This window comes from Lagenorhynchus albirostris, chromosome 1, assembly GCF_949774975.1.
Source record: "Lagenorhynchus albirostris chromosome 1, mLagAlb1.1, whole genome shotgun sequence".
In the NCBI taxonomy this organism is placed as follows: Eukaryota; Metazoa; Chordata; class Mammalia; order Artiodactyla; family Delphinidae; genus Lagenorhynchus; species Lagenorhynchus albirostris.
This window is the reverse complement of record NC_083095.1, coordinates 10,678,945-10,690,877: the sequence shown is the minus strand read 5'-3', so window position 1 is coordinate 10,690,877 and position 11,933 is coordinate 10,678,945.

The window sequence follows — 11,933 nt, the reverse complement described above, 5'->3', positions numbered from 1 at the left end:
GAAGCCGCGATCCTGGTTCCTCCAGGGCGCGTCAATTAAGGACTTCACTTCGGAGAGCATCTCGGAGCTTTGGCCCTCCCGTGATGTCATCACTTGTGATCCCTGACATGGAGGCCATATATGGATATGTTTCTGGAACTCCCCAGGAGGGAGCGAGAGAGGAGAGAGATGCAGAGGGTAAGAGACACGGAGCTGGGAGATAAAGACACAAGAGCAAGGAAGGAAGTGTAGGAGCGATGAGAAGGAAGAGAATGGGGAGAAAAGAAGAAAAGTGGGAAGAGAGGATGGAGAGAAGAGAAGTAAAAGGAAGGAGAGGAGACAGGGAGGCTGGGAAAGAGGAGAGGAAGGAGGGAGATGGAGAGCAGGCAGGAAGGCAGGGAGGAGGATGGGCTGAATGAGAGGGAAGGGAAGGTGAGAGCGTTCAGTGTCAGGGCCTTTGCAGAAATCACTGCGCGCGCAGCAGGTGGCCCAGCCTGATATTTGGAGGTACCAGGATCCAGCTGCTGGAGGCCATGGGGTGGGGCTGGAGCTACAAAGGGCAAATAAGCATGTGAGCAAGCCTTGGGCAGAGGCACACAGCAGAAGGGAGCCCTTCCTCCAGGGCCAGGGAAGAATACCCCGTTTCTGGAATCGATGGAGTGCCACAAAATGTCAGCCTCGGGTGGTAAGAAACAACACACATAGAGGCACGCGCACTGGGCACACGGGGTGCCAGGCCCCCATATGCCTGCATCTGTCTTCAGCTCTCAGGTGTCAGAGTCAGGGGGCTGGAAGTGTCACTAGGTCTATTCCTCTAAGTGGAAAATAATTTCAATTTCAAAGACCCCTTCCCCCTTTCCAGAGAGTGGATTTATGACCCCCTGGCGTGGCTCACTTTGCGTAGTTCATCTGGAAATAAATCTCAGTGAGTTCAGGGTGCCCGGTAGTCGGCTCAGTGTTCTGAGGGCTCACCCGGGGCTGAGGACGGGGGGACATGACTAGTCTCAGGCCGTCTCCCAGCCACTTACATCACTCCCGCTGGGACAGTCCCCCCGGGCCACTGTGGCTGGCGACCCTTCAAGGACAGCTCACGCTCAGCCCCTCCCAGACTGTGTGCCATGGTGGCGGGGTGCCAGAGAAGGTGGCGGCTGTCTAGGGCTCTTTAACGGCTGGGAATTTTTCTCAGTAGGAAGGGGTTCTAGTGGACTCCATGGAATGCATCCCTGGGGTTCTGCTCCTTCCTTGGCATCCCTGCCAGACATGGGGCAGAGATTCCTCTCCTGTCGATGTGTCACAGACCTCAGATTTGGCCTGGGAGGGCTGGGCCATGGGCAGACACAGAGCCCCTTCTCAGGTGACCCTCTGCCTTGCCTCTCCCTGCCAGTCCAGACCAACCACTTATAGTCAAGAAACCTGGGGAAACTCAGTCTCCAAATCCTGTCGCCTGGGCCTGCACTCATCTTTTGAAAATTCAGAGCCCAAACGGTAGGTGAAGGATCACGGGGAACAGAAAGTGCATTGGGGGTGGACAGCAGGGGGAGGGGACTGGCCAGATGCACTTTGACTTGTATGTGATAACGTCTTCTGGCTGTACTCACACAACCTTTCCAGCAAGTGCTCCTGTCGCCCCATTTCACTGATGAGAAAACTGAGGCTCGGAGAGGCTGGGGAGTTTGTCCATAATCCCAGAATCTATAAGTGACGGTTTAGCAGTTTGAACCACATCTGCCTGATGCAAAAGCCAGTGCTTTTAGTCAATGCAGGTCTATCCCCCAGGTAATGGGAATCCAAATGTTGGGGCAGAACAAGGAGCCCTGCGAGGCTACGACTCTAAATTGGTGAATACTTGCTGTTCCCCTGGTCCTTCACTCATCCCACTTGGGAAGCTTGATGCTGCAGATACAGGTCCACAGACCCTGAGATAAACACCGGTTGGCCTGTCTGTTGACATCACAGGTCACTCAACTCCAAAATGAACAGGTTGGGCTAACCTGGTGATTCCCCACCTTAGCTGTATGTTAGAATCCTATTAAACTTAGCCACGCCTGCCTCTACCCCAGAGATTCTGATTTCATTCATCCGAGGCAAGGCCTGAACAGCACCAATCTTTAAAAACTTTTCATTAAATAATAATATACCCACAGAAAAGCACCCCTATCATAAGCATACAGGTCAATCGACTCCCAGACACCCCAGCATATACGTCAAAGAGAGAATATTACCAGCACCCCAGAAGACCCCTTTCGCTCCCTGCACACATCTCAATACCACCACCCACCACCTCCTGCCAAGGGTGACCACTCTCCTAACAGCTAGTGGTTCAAGTTGTTTGAACTTCATATGAATGGAGTCACGCCTGTGTCTTCCTCCACTGAACTGTGTAGTGTGAAGTCCGTCTATATTGTTTCATGTAGTTATGGACTGTTCCTCCCTGTTGCTGGGGAGCTTGCCATGCTATGAATATATCACAGTTAATTCACTCTACTGCTGATGGACCTTTGGGTGGTACCTAGTTTTCGGCTCTCATGAACAGCATAGCTGTGAACTTTCTAGACTATCTTTTGGTGACTACCTTTCTAGACTATATCCATACCCTTTTCCGTCGGGTCAACACCTAAAACAGGAATCGCTGGATCAGAAAATCAGCATAGGCTCAGTTTCAGGAACACTACCAGTTTCCAAAGTCGTTGTACCAACTTACCGTCCCATCTGCCGTGTGTGAGAGTTCCAGTTCCTCCACAGCCTCACCAACACTTGGCAGTCTCCACCTTTTCTCTCATTATCCATTCTGATGGGCGATAGTGGTAGCTCACTGCAGTTTTAATTTATGTGTCCCTGATAACAAATTACACAAGCGTCTGAGAAGTCCTGGCCCCAGTGATCTTTGGAGCCTTTGTGCAAGGCCCCAGAGGTGGTCCTGTGGAACAGTCCTCCAGCGAAGGTTTTCATGGGGACAGAAAGGGCTAAATGGGGCAGAGACGCAGAGGCAGAAACCAAACAACTGGTCAACCTGCAGGGCAGCAGAAAGAAGGCTGGGCCCCCAAGAGAAAGCCCCCAGGGCTCACTCATGGCACCAGGAGGGTTCTACTCTCCGGATCCTACACAGAGCCTCCCCTCCCTCCCTCTCTATCTCCTTACCCTGCTTCATTTTTCTCCATAGCACTTATCACCCCTCCTTAACTATTATATATTTATTTGTCACTTGTTTATTGCCTGTCTGTGCCATCTGGAATAGTCTTTCTGTTCACTGCTGAGTATCAGTACCTACAACCGTTCCTGGCACATAGTAGGTGCTCATTAAATGGCTGTTGCTATATGTGCTGACACACAAGCCACACAGCTCCTGGATCTAAACTGGGAGGGGCTGTGGCACGTCCACCAGACTCATCCTGGTTCTTGGCGGCACACAATCTCACACATAGACGCACACAGACACACAGACACACACACACAGACACACAGACACACACACACACAGACACACACACACACACACACCAGACCTCTCCCTTTCAGGCTTCCCTCCATGTTTATTTTAATCTGAATTCAATGAGTGAAGTTTTGGGGAGGGAGGCAGTTCATAGAGCCCCACACCTAGTAGGCACCAGAGAGGGAGCCAAGTCCAGCATGTTTTCCATATGACAGCGATACCTCTTTCAGGAAGGAGAGAAAGAGAGAGAGGGGAGAGGAAGAGCCGGAGAAGGAGAAAAAGGGGGCGGGAGCTGGGATGTGGTTCAGTGCCGAGTCCTGGGACAGTTCTGACCCAGTGATGGAATATCACCTGCTAAAATAAGCACCCTTGCAGCCTTGGCGTCCTGGCCCCCAGCCCTGGCTGCCTCTTAATATCAGTTTATTTTGGTTTCAAGAGATGAAGAGGGACAGGAAAGAGTCAGATCCACACCCTGGGCAGAGTTCTGGGAGGGAGAGCACAGAGGGCAGCCTGCAGGGGTGGGGAGGGCAGACGAAGGCCCCAAGTCCTGGGAGGGAGGGAGGTGCATCGTGGAAAGGAAGGAGGGGGCGAGGAGAAGGCAGAGGGAAGTCCCCCACCCCTCTTCCTTTCTTTACAATGAACGCTGTGCCCTCTGGGGTGCGGTCAACTGATGGTATATTTCCTCTGGAGCAGTCTGGACCCCCATCAAGCTCCCAGCTCTGGGGGCCAAGGAGAACACCTGGGAGAGAAGACAGTCTGCCCATTCATAGAAAGCAGAGGGAGGGTGTAACCCCGCCCCTTAGATGGGAGAGAAGGGCAGGTCAGCCTCACACCCCATCGACACCCTAGACGTGCAGGTGACACCCCAAGGATGAGGGGGCCCCTGAGGACTGGCGAGGGGCAGCCTGACCCCGGCCCTGCTCCCTCCAGCAGCCTCCATGCATGTCAAGGGAGGAACAATGGCGTCACAGTTAGCGGATTTGAGGCACAGAGCCATTGTGGGACACGAGCTCTTTGCAGCCGGCTGGGGCCTTCCTGAGCCATGACCATCCACGACAGACCCTTCAGACAAGAGCGGCCAGGACAGAGCAGCAGGACAGAAGGAATGGCAGAGCCACGGCCTCAGCCAGCCTCACAGTTCCCTGCTCTATACCTCATCCCCCGTCATGCAGATCACCCACCATCCCCGGCTGGCAGCGCCGAGTTATCCCTGCCCAGAGACGCAGAGTGAGGCCGTCCACCTCGCCTCCTGGGCTTCAGCCCTCGGATACGGGACATCTGCAGCAGAAGCACTGTAGCCCCAGCACCAACTGTCTGTAAGCTCTTTCTCCGAGGAGTGTCTTGCCCTTGGAGGAGGTTCCAGTAGGGGGTGGTCCTGGGCCTGGTGGGGACACGCGTGGTCAGCCCTGTGCAGACAACATCTTCCTTTTGCGGAGACACCACCCACATGCAATCCCAGTTAGCACCACCCTGTCCTGTTTCCAGCACGGGCATTGGTGCCGGCTAATCCCAGCCCAGCCCTCGCTTGCTGTGGGACCTGGCTACAGCCCTGCACCCCTCCGAATCTCAGTTTCATCGTCTGAGAATAGGAGAGTGATGAGTCTTCTCTCCCATGGCTGTTAAGGGGTTAAATGAGGTCCCAGGGCTCAAACAGCCCACCCAGGGCCCAGCACTCAGGAGATGCTCATCCATGGTACTTCTTCCTTCCCACCTGCCACCTGCAGGGGGAAGGTGTGTGCAGGATGGGAGGGCATCTCCCATGGGTCAGGCAGGCTCAGGTGACCGGTGAGTGGGCCTTGGACTGAGCCATCCTGGAGGCTGCTGACCCTGTGGGCCAACCTGAGTCACCATGCCTAAGTCACTGTTGGGAACTCGAGTTAGCTCTGTTAGCTGCTGGGAACAGATTATCCATGAACATAAACATGTTTCAAGCAGGTCTGGGAACTCTCTATTGCCCTTTGGCAAGAGGGAAAGGCATCTCATCTCCCAACCAAGACTAGCATGGAGCAGGCCCTCCCTCCTGCCCCGGGATGGGCCAGGCTGTGTCAGACGCTGCATTTCCTGCTGGATCCAGCAGCTCCTTGCCGGCCCAGCGCCATCCCTCCATAACTGCAGTGGAGCAGTGAGGGCAGGAGCCTTTCGTCTTCAGCCCTGGCCAGCCGCTCTGGAGGCAGAGCTTGCGGGGAGCAAAGTGACAACTCCAGAAATGCAGCTCTCACCCGTCTGGCATCTCTGCAGGGCAGCCAGCTGAAAGGCAGCTGACTGCTTCACCTTGGCCTTACTCCTCGGGGAATCCAAAGTGGCCACGTGACACTGCAGAGACGTCAGCCAGATCTGGCGCTCCTGGGCTTGCTGCAACAAGGAGGGCCTGTGTTCTGGGTGGGAGGCAGCGCTGAGGAAGAGGCAGGCAGTGGACCAGGCGCCCCGACATCCTGGGGGTGGGAAGGGATGCAGATGCCCCCGTTTAGCAGCCCCTGCAGGGGTCCAGGCACCCGCATGGCCGTCCCGGGAGGTAAGTGTTATCATCCTGATGGAGGAACCAAGGCCCTCCTGGGACTCGCCTGTACTTGGTGATGGTGACACCTCTGTCCACATAGCCTCGGTCCCACAGAGAACTGAAAGATCAGAAGATGAAGAAATGTCAGAACCAGAAGGTCCTGGGGCTCGTCTGCTCCATTGTCCTTCTTCTGAGAAAAGGGAATTTGAGGCTGGAGGGTGAGAGGGGCTCACCAAGGCAGAAGCCGCAGCTTCCAGAAATCCATTCTGCTCTCCGCAGCTCCCTCCCAAGCTTACGGTGTGATCATAGTGGTTGATAATCACATCATGCCCTGGACACTAAAACCCCAGTTGCTGGGCGAATTGGCAGGAATTCCACCATGTCAGAGGGGGATGGGCCCAGAAAGTAGGCCAGACATCCTCATGGGCACATTTACGATGCCTGTTACCCCCTGGAGACTCCCAGAGATGCTTCGAGGCAGGGAGGTTGTGGTTTGCAATAGACCACAAGCCCCAGTGACCAGCTGGAGGCTTAAGCACAGGCAATTTGAGTGTCAATGTCATCGTGCTTCCTTGTTCCCACTCCAGGGGGTCAGGCAGGGGCCACTCCCAGCACAGAATTGCTTGTAAGTTGACTGCCCCAGATCTCCCTTGCAGAGCCAAGTGGCTAAGAACCAAGACTCGAGTCATCTACCAGCTCCACTACTTGTTAGCTGTGTGACCTTGGACAACTTACTTAACCTCTCTGAGCTTTGGCTTTCTGATCTATAAAGTGGGGAAAAAATGATAGTACCTATGCCTCATAGGAAGGTTGCAAGGATTAAATTTTATATATAGTAGTCACCCCCACCTTACCCTCGGTTTCACTTTCCATGGTTTCAGTTACCCTCGGTCAACCGCAGTCTGAAAATATTAAATGGAAAATTCCAGAAATAAACAATTCATACGTTTTAAATTGCAAGCGGTTCTGAGTAGCATGACAGAATCTCACACCATCCTGCTCCATCCTGCCTGGGACACGAATCATCCCTTTGTCCAGCGTATCCCGGCATTAGTCACTTAGTGGCCCTCTCAGTTATCAGATCGACCGTTGCGGTACCACAGTGCTTGTGCTCAAGTAACCATTTCACTTAACAATGGGTCTAAAGCGCAAGAGCACTGATGCTGAGAATTCGGATGTGCCGAAGGGAAGCCGTGAAGTGCTTCTTTTAAGTGAAAAGGTGGGCGCTCACAAATTAATAAGAAAAGGGAAAAATCGTATGCTGAGGTTGATAAGATCTAGGGTGAGAATAAACCTTCTATCTGTGAAATTGTGAAGAAGGAAAGAAATTTGCGCCAGTTTTGCTGTTGAACTTTAAACTGCAAAAGTTACAGGCGCAGCGGGTGATGAGCACTTAGCTAAATGCAAAAGGCACTGCATTTGTACTATAGGTATTTTGAGAGAGAAAGAGAGAGGGATCACACTCACATATCTTTTATAACTGTTCAGTTTTATTATTAGTTATTGTCGGTAATCTCTTACCGTTCCTACTTTATAAATTAAACTTTATCATAGGTATGTATGTATAGGAAGAAACAGTATATATAGGGTTTGGTGCTATCCATCATTTCAGGCATCCACTGAGGGCCTTGGAACGTATCCTCCATGGATAAGGGAGAACTACTGTATATATACATTTCTTAGAATAAAAACTTACGTCAATAAATGTTAGATGTTGTTATTAGTTTAAACTTCCTGATAGAGACAGAGGGGATGGTGGTTGGTTGAAAACAGTGGTTCTTAGCTGGGGACAGTTTTCCCCCAGGGGACATTTGACAATTCCTGGAAACATTTTTGGTAGCCACAACAGAAGGAGGTGGGTTTCCTACTAGATGCGACTGCATCTAGTGGGTAGAGGTCAGGGACGCTGCTAAACATCCTACAGTGCACAGGACAGTTTCCCCAACATAGAATTCATGGTCAAAATGTGCACGGTGAGGTGGTGCAGTGGGAAGAGGGCGTGCGAAGGGAGGAAGAGGTCTTCTAGGAGGGAGAGAGGCTCCCCAAGGATGGCTTTGGATTTCAGGAATAGCTGCCGTCAGGAGGGCCAGGTGTTTGGATTTCAAATACCTTGTGATTGGTATAGGGATGGCTCACTGAAAGGGGCTCATAAACAGCCCTGAAGGTCACCAGCAGAGGGAAATGCAGCCGTAGTTCAAGCAAAACAGAACCAAGAGCTTCAAGGATCACCATGAACTTGGGGTTCTCCGTTAAGCAGGAAAGGGGGGGACTCAGCCCTGCTGCTGCCGGGCGTCCCCGCTGGTAGCTGGTGCATTCAGACAGACAGACACACAGAACAGACACAGGCACACACACACACACACACACACACACACGTGCTGTTGATGCTTAGATCACACACACACTACACACACAGCTTACCTTCTTTCAGTGAAGAAAAGAGGTGAATTTAATCTACCAGTTGGCAGGGCAGTTAGCAAATGAACTAGTCTCATAAATATATTAAGTAACTGTTGATGTCTCTTGTTTCCTAAAAATATAGATCTGGGGCTTCCCTGGTGGCGCAGTGGATGAGAGTCCGCCTGCCGATGCAGGGGACACGGGTTCGTGCCCCGGTCCGGGAAGATCCCACATGCCGCGGAGCGGCTGTGCCCGTGAGCCATGGCCGCTGAGCCTGCGCGTCTGGAGCCTGTGCTCCGCAACGGGAGAGGCCACAACAGTGAGAGACCCGCGTACCGCAAAAAAAAAAAATATATATATATATAGATAGATAGATAGATAGATCTGTCTTTCTTGGCGCATGTGTGTGGTAAGAGGCACCTGGCACCTTGGGAAGAGCTCAGGCCTGGCCTCTAGGGTGCTGGTCTTGGCTCTTCTGGAAAGTTCTGTGTGACCCTATGCAAGTCTTTCCCCTCTCTGGAGCCCTGAGAAAAGAAGGAAAGCACGGCCCTGAGAGCTGTTAAGAACACCGGCTCCTCCAGACTCTGAACGCCTCTGAAACCAGAGTGAGCAGCTGTGAGTTGGGGTACCCACATCTCTTTGCTCTCTGAGAATAAAAATTCTAATTGTAAGTCAGCTGAATTCGAATCAAGCCTATGTAACTATTTCAAAATCAGAAATTAAAAATGGGACAACAATGGCTTTGGACGAGTCTCTGAATCCTGGGATTCAACCTCCCATTACACATAACTGCAAAGTAACTAGCTGTTGGGCAGAATTCAGTCAATACATGTGTTTGCACAGGTCACTCTCTCCCACACCCATGCACACACGGGCTTGTACACGCCCCAGTGAGGCTGACCCTCCAGGAGGCCCTGGGGTGAGCGGACACTGGAACGCGGTGGCCGAGAGCTTGAAAAGCATGGGCACATGTGGTCAGCCTCACGCTGTCCTGAGGGGCGGATGTGGCAGTCACCATTTCACAGATGAGGAGATGGAGGCTTTAAGATACATTTCCAAGTTCACTCGGTCAATACAGGGGCTGGATTTAAAATTCTCTCTGTCTCTCTCTGTTCTTTCCCCTCCTCTCTTACTTCCCAATTTTCCTGGTGCCACTGAAGCCAGCCAGCATCGCCTCCAAACTGCACTGTCATCGCTCCTGGCCTGGCCGCCGAGAAGCGTGTGACCTGGGTGCACACCGGTGCTGCCAGCAGTCAGGGCTGTGCTGTGGGGGATGACTGCCAGCCCCTGGGCTCCTCTTCTTGTTGATGCAGGGCCTATGGGTGGCCCCAGATGGCCAGCTGGCCCCTCAGTCTTATCCTTCTCTCCAGGCCTCTAGGTCTCTATTTAGCCTGACCAAACGGGATCAGGTGTCTGCTGTGCCACATGTCCTGGGATAAGGACCACTGGGGCCTGAAGATAATCTCCAGGCTGCGGTGCCCAGTGGCCTCTGGTTTCTGACCCACGCGGTCTGGTGCCCGTCGGGGTGAGGGCTGCTGCGTCCCCAGAGGGCACGTGGATGCTGAGAGAATCAAAACAGGCTGCATCTGACGCGTGCTGCCCAGGCGGTCTTGGTGGGATCTCCGAGGCCTCTGCGGTCATCCCCCCAGAGATCATCCCCGCCTTCTGCAGCCTCGTTCCCTCAGTGCCCCCAACCTTGCTCCATCGTCTGCACGTGGCTGCACTGGACCCTCTTGGAGCGGCAATGCCCTTTCCCTCCACCCTTTGGGCAGGTTCTGCACAGTGGCTGGTGTAGGACTAGAGTAGATGCGGCTTGGGTGGTCTGCTGAATGTCCCCTCTCCCTCTGCTGGACGGCTTACTCAACCTTCTCGGGGCCCCAGGTTCTCCCCTGTAAGTCAGGAGCCATAACTAGCACCTTCCTCCTGGGGCCGATACAGGGTTTCAATGAGAAGATCTAGGGCAGTGGCTGCTTGAGGCTCGATAACTGTAACTATCACTATTTTTATCCTCGAGGCACAAATGAAATGCCAGGAGCCCTACTAAGAGCCAGAAGCAGTGTCGGCCACTGGGATGTAGAAACCCTACATCCCAGCCCCAGGGAGGCACAGCCTGCGGGGCAGGGAGCAGGGGCCAGGAAGAGGGGGAGGGGGAGGGAAGGGGAGGGGAGGGGTTAGTGCGTGGGGCGGGGCGTGTGGGGCCGGGAGACCTTCCAACAAAGGAGGAACAGGCCACCCTGAGTCTCAGCAGGTGAAGGTTGTCTCGGTGCACAGGTGGGCGCAGGGCATCGCAGGCAGAGGGCACAGCATAAGCCAAGGTCCGTGGCCTTGGAGCCCGCGGCCAGGTGGGCAACCAAAGGAGGTGGGCCTGGCCGGAGTGCAGCGTGTGGGGAAGGGCAGCCGTGGGCTGGAGGAGTCGGCAGACGCTGGACCAGGAGAGCTCTGCAGGCCACACTGAGGGCCTGGCCTGTGGGGGAGATGATGGAGAGGTGCTCTGGTTTCCTTCGGGGCTACCAAAGACAGACCTTTACTCCTCTCGCGGATCAGTCCAAGGTCAGCGTTCCAGGTGGGTGGGTAGCTGGCTTCTCAGTCGGTGACCCGAATTCTCACGTTGCACTGACATCCCTTAAGGCCTGGCATCATCTGTATGTTTGAGGCAGGGTTGCCTCCGGCTCCGGAATTCTGGAGGCTGGGAAGACCGACATCAATGTGCTGACAGACCCTGGCTTGTAGGTAGCCGGCTGTCTTTTCGTTGTATCCTCACATGGCAAAGAGCAGCCTGGGGAGGGTCCTTTCATTTCTACAGCCTGGTGCAAGGTACACGGGTGGGGGGAGGGAGGGAGGGAGAGAGACAGAGAGAGAGAGGGTCTTTTCTGGGAGATACTCGGATATAAGTTTGGGGTGGATGTGACTCCCACCTCATTCTGGGCCTTCAGCAGAAGGGGAGAAGCTCCGCACAGCAGAGAGAGTAGATTGCGGCCCCAGGAAGGAGGCAGTGGGGGAGGGCGATGTGGAGGACCAGCCCTGCACCCAGGGGCAGTGGCGGAGGGGGGAGGGGTAGCACCCTCCCACCTGCCTGAATTTCCCAGGAAGGTCAGTCAGGCTCCTGAAGGGTGGGTGCTGTAGACAGTGAGCCTACAGGGGGAGGGGTCCAGTCTGGGTGGAGATAGCCAGCCTGGAGCAGGGGCCTTGTGGGGCAGGAGAGCAGAAGCCCTGGAACTGGTAGAAGTCTTGGGAGAGGTTTTGGACTCGAAGGGCCAGAGACCCTAATGAGCTTGCAGCCAGTTGGAGCCACGCTTTGAGGGGTGAAAGGCCCCTGCGGACATCTGGCCACATCTGCTTGGCCTGCACCCGGAGCCTCTTCCTGGAGGACTGGGGGCCTATGTGTAGCATCTGTGACTCTGCCCCATCCCCGCCCAGCCTTCTGGGAAAGTCCTCTGTAAGTCTCGTCAGGGGGACAGAGCCTAAGGGGGATTAAGAGGCCCTGGTTTCCTTCTCCACACTGTGCTGGCTGCCCCTTTGCTGTCAGATCCCTGCTCTGCCCTTCTGTGCCCGGCAGGCTGACCAGAGCATCATCAAGGTCCCTGCCCTCTGGCTTTTGACTGGGTCCAGCCAATGGGAAGCCAGGTG